The sequence below is a fragment of the Hemicordylus capensis genome, chromosome 5 (assembly GCF_027244095.1).
Source record: "Hemicordylus capensis ecotype Gifberg chromosome 5, rHemCap1.1.pri, whole genome shotgun sequence".
Classification (NCBI taxonomy): domain Eukaryota; kingdom Metazoa; phylum Chordata; class Lepidosauria; order Squamata; family Cordylidae; genus Hemicordylus; species Hemicordylus capensis.
Window position 1 is genome coordinate 189,632,811 of NC_069661.1, and position 5,100 is coordinate 189,637,910.

The window sequence follows — 5,100 nt, forward strand, 5'->3', positions numbered from 1 at the left end:
GTATCACAGGGTAGGAAACTCATTCTCATTGTCCAGATAGGAACATAGGAAAATAGGAAACTGCCATATACTAAGTCAGACTATTGGTCTATCTAGCTCAGTATTGTCTTCACAGACTGGCAGCTGCTTCTGCAAGGTTGCAGGCAGGAATCTCTCTCAGCCCTATCTTGGAGAAGCCAGGGAGGGAACTTGAAACCTTATGCTCTTCCCAGAGTGGCTACATCCCCTGAGGGGACTATCTTATAGTGCTCACACGTCTAGTCTCCCATCCCAGATGCAACCAGGGCAGATCCTGCTTAGCTTAAGGGGACAAGTCATGCTTGCTACCACAAGACCAGCTCTCCTTTCCTTAGGCAGATTGGGAAGAACCCAATCTGCCTAAGAAACAGCCACAAATATATGGCTCTCCGTTAATAGATTTAACATGTATTATTTTTAGCTATTTCAGAATGCTGTGTGGAGTCTCTCACTTTTAAGGAGTGGGACTGGATGATTTTAGAGTAAATTCTTTGCCCATAATGAGACTACATCATTCCTTGTCAGATCGTAGTATGGATGGTAGAGCCTCAGACGGTAGCAGGCAGTAGAAGGGAAGTGGGCCAGAAGAAATGGTCTAAGCCACACTTTTTTCAACCCACTTCTGAAGGCAGCAATCAGAATATAGTTGCAGAATATAGTTGCAAAATCTATTTGTTTGGCCTGGCCTTCCAGGCAGAGGTGTAACTACAATTGGGCAAGGGGAGACAGTTGTCTCGGGGTCCACTGCCTCCATTGGCCAGAGCAACATCACATGATTCCCCAGTGCCCGCCTACCCAGGGCTTCCTCCATGTTTTAAAAAAACCATTATTCCAATTCGAGTCACCGCACTGCCGAGGGGATCACTGTCTGTGTGTGTGTGCGCGCACACACGCACCAGTAGTCCTTCTATGCTCCCGCTCCCTGTGGAAGCAGCAGCAGCTGATACCAGAGCGACACCATGGCCTGCCGTCTGGCCCGGCATCTCTTCCCAACTGTGAGGCGCACCTGCACAGTTAAGCCTATTAACTGTGCAAGTGCGCTTAACAGTTGGGAAGAGACGTCGGGCCAAACAGCAGGTCCTGGCATCACTCTGGTATCAGCAGCAACAGCCACTGCCAGGGGTGGGGGGTAGAAGGACTACTGGCTTAACTCCCACCCAGCTGCCATCCACAGCCATCCCCTTAGCCACGCACCACCTGGAACTGGAATTTTTAAATAAACATGGAAGTTCACGGCAGGGGAAGGCAAGTGGCAAGCAGCATGAGGTGTGGCGTGGTGGGTGGCTCTTTCCATCAGTTTCTTTTAAAACTTTCTCTCTCTCTCTCTCAAGCCAAGTCTGCCCCATTCTGTAGTAAGTTCCACCCTTTCCTCCTCACATCTCAGGTGGCCTGTACCGATGCTAGCTCCACCCCTGCCTCTCTCCCTTCTCCCCCTCCCTCCAAGGTGCACACTAATTTGCCTCCCGCCACTTGCTTTCTTGCTGTTTTGTCAGTCCCGATGCTGGCCAGGGCCACTCCATTATCCTTGGAAGAGCTGAGCAGGCGGTGAGTGGGACCCCCACCCCATGGCGGCAGGAGGGATGAGACTAGACCCCCGTCACTTCTTGGAAGACATCACTTCTTCCCTTCTGTGGGCACGTTGACCATGGGGGAATGCAGTCCCCCCCCCCGACATCAGGGGAGCAAGGCTGAAGTCAAGGCTGAATGGGCAAGGAGGTGTGATGACTTGCCGTCCCTATCTTTCCTTCCGAAAAATAGCAAAGTGGGGAATGAGCGTGTGCCATAGGGTGCAGAAAGTGCGGGGGGAGGGGGGGCTATAAAGTGGGAAAGGAAATAAGAGCCCCTATTAAAAAGGGTACAGGGCATTAGCTCTGGCTGTTGCCCCCCAACACACACAAAAATGGGGGGGACATTCTCTTTCTCAAGCCAAGCCTATCCCGTTCTCTCTCTCTCTCAAGCCAAGCCTACCCCATTCTTTCCCTCCCTTTTTCTTTTCTCTTCTCACTTTTCTCTTTTCCTCTTATAAAAGCCTGTGTGGTGAAGGATCAAAGTGTAACCCTCTTATCAAAAATTAAGATAAAACTTTCTCTGATTTTTTTTCCTTAGAAGTACTAAGTGTTAAGTCTGATGATTTGGCAGAGGTGGAAAGGAAGAACAATGCATTTTATTGTTATGTATTTTGCACAGATTGTATTGTATTTATTTTATTAGAATTTTTAATTCAATTTATTTTATTTTAATTTAAATTAATCTTGCCCTGCCAGAACTTCAAAAGTTAAATTTTGATTAAATTCATTTTAATTAATCTCACTTTAATTTGATTTAATTAATTGATTGATATTAAGTGTTACTTTATAATCAGCACCCTAAAAATTGACAGCCCCCATGAGCCAAGTCACGGTCAGTTTTGGCCCACCAGGTCATTTGAGTTGTGCAGGCTTGGCTTACACAGAGAGAGTGGATACTGCTGATACAACAACAAAAGTATTGTTTACTAAGGAAATAATTAAAAGATGATAGTTCAAGTTTTCATAGCTTTAGAACATATAAAGGAATTGAAGATTGTCTGATTGTTTAAGATACAACTAAATGTTCAATAAACAATATTGAGAAAGCCACATTACCAGCTTTTGTTAGTGTAATTTTGTGATTTATTAAGCACTTCATTAAAAATAATGCTCCTTCCTCTTTAGTGCTCCTTTCAGTTTAAGGTATTTTAAATATGTCACTTAATTATCATACAAAGCTGAGCAATGGAAACTGCCAGTTTCTTTGCAAAAGAATAGTACAATGAAGTACAGAATTCATCACTAAGCAACATCAAGCTGTACTGTCTTTCTTGTCCAACAAAAGAAAACCAAGAATTTTTTAGATTTGTTCATCTATTGCTTTTTTAAAAACACATTTTATTTTTTTAAAAAAAATTAATTAAAATGATTCACAGCATGTATTTAATTTCCAATAATATTTATAATTCAAAAAAGGACAGGCTTTATCTTATACATGATGATATTTCAGGACTATGATAGTGATTTATCTATGGGTTAATCTTGCAGAAATGTTACAAACTGCTGAACTTGTAGAAGACAACAGTGTGCAGAATTTTGACTGTTGAAGGCAAGGAAATGAGTAAGTTTTAATTACATCTATCTAGCTCATGATATCTTAGCATCTATTTAGCTAAGCAGCATAAATACCTCTAGTGTATTCTGCCCTTCCGAAATACCTCTCATTTCGGAAGGGCGGTATAAAAAATGAAGAAACAAACAAACAAATAAATAGTGATTCTAGTGTGTTCTAGGCATTGAAAGTAGCACAAATATATAGTATTCAGTGTATATCACTAATATATTGTGAAGTGTGCATGTATGTATATTCAGTGAAATGTATTTCCAGGCAGCATACTTATTTTGAAATATCAGACTTAAATCCTTGGGGACCTGGGGTGAGTGGAGGCCTTGGACTAGAAAGAGAGGAAAGCAGTGAGGAGGGCCCAATTTTAAAATCTCGTCTCTGGGCCCACTCCAACCTTGCTACGCCTCTGCTTCCAGGGTTTTTAATTTGTTTTTAATTGTTTTTAACTGCTGTAAGTGTTTGGCCTGGTTGTCCAGGGTTTTTAACTGTTTAAATGTTTTGCTGTAAATTAGTTTTATGCTGTTTTTATAGTTTTGATTTTAACTGTTAATTGATTTTAATTGTTTTTATTTTGATGTAAACCACCCTGAGCCTTTTCTGGAAGGGCGGTATATAAATTGAATGAATGAAGGGGTGAATGAATAATAATCCCCACCTCCAGCAGAATTACTAGCATGCTAGATCTCTTAATAATCTGGTATTGAAACTGAAAGTTGGGATGTGCAAAAGCCCCTTGAGAAATTTTACTTGATTTAGTGAAATTCATTTTCTTCCCTTGAAAATTCTCAGATATCAGTAAATCAGTAAATAAATACATAAATGATAAATAATAATAACCAGATCACCAAAAATGATTTGAGGTATCAAGACTTTTAAGTTTGATTTGTCGACCCTAAACCAAAGAGAACTGCTAAAAGAAAAAAAATTAAAATAGGCATTAGCGTTTCCTCTGAAATACAACCCTCTTTATGAAATCTCAGTTGTAGCACTCAGAAGTATTAAGGGCCCCAGAGTCACTATTCCTTTTCTCCTTGAAACAGTTCCCAGAAAGCTTGACAACCGCAGTCATGCTGAGGGAACACATTAAATCAGCTTGTTTGCTGTGTGGGAACCATTTCTTATTTCCATCCTCTCCTGGTGTAACTAGCTGCTTTCCTTGGATTCGAAACATGCCACTATGAAATGTGAAATCTCTTATTTTTATCTCAGAAACATGTGCAGACCGTTCAAGTACCCATTTGGACATATTATGATGGCCTATTATTGACCAGTTGCACTCTAACTGATCAGTGTATCTTGCAGTTATGTGTGGGACTAAGATGGATACTATTTTCAAATAGGAATGGTTCCGTCAAGCTTTGAAGAACTTATATTATCTTAAAAAGCTTAAATTACTATGATTTTAAATTAAGGGTTCCTAACCTAGGGTCCCCAGCTATCCTATCATTCCCATCATGTGTTTTAAGCAGTCTCCCTTGAGGCCCAAACTACACATAATGGCTGTAGATCTATGACATATCCTTCTTCCAGAACAGTCTTTTGTGAGGGGCGGGATTAAAGATGAAAAGGTTTTTTAAAGAGTTGACTTTCCCACCCCTTGTATTCAGGAGCGTTCAAACATTCGATCCCACACCTGCACTCTGAAGTGATATAGTTCAAAATTCTACCAACTAATTCTTACACACACACACGCACACACACACCAGAGCAACTGAAGAAGATGTAAGCTGAAAAATCTTGCACGTTATATTTCTGTTTGTTAATCAACAACAAATTTATAGTATTCTTTTTAATCAGCAGCATCCTTCAGGGATCCAGAAGTTACTTATATGGAATTCTGTTTGCAGCTTTAGAAATTGTCTCTCTCTCTCTCTCTCTCTCACACACACACACACACTCACCTAAGTCCCCAGAGTTCTGGAAAAATACCGCACAAAGCACAAAGTG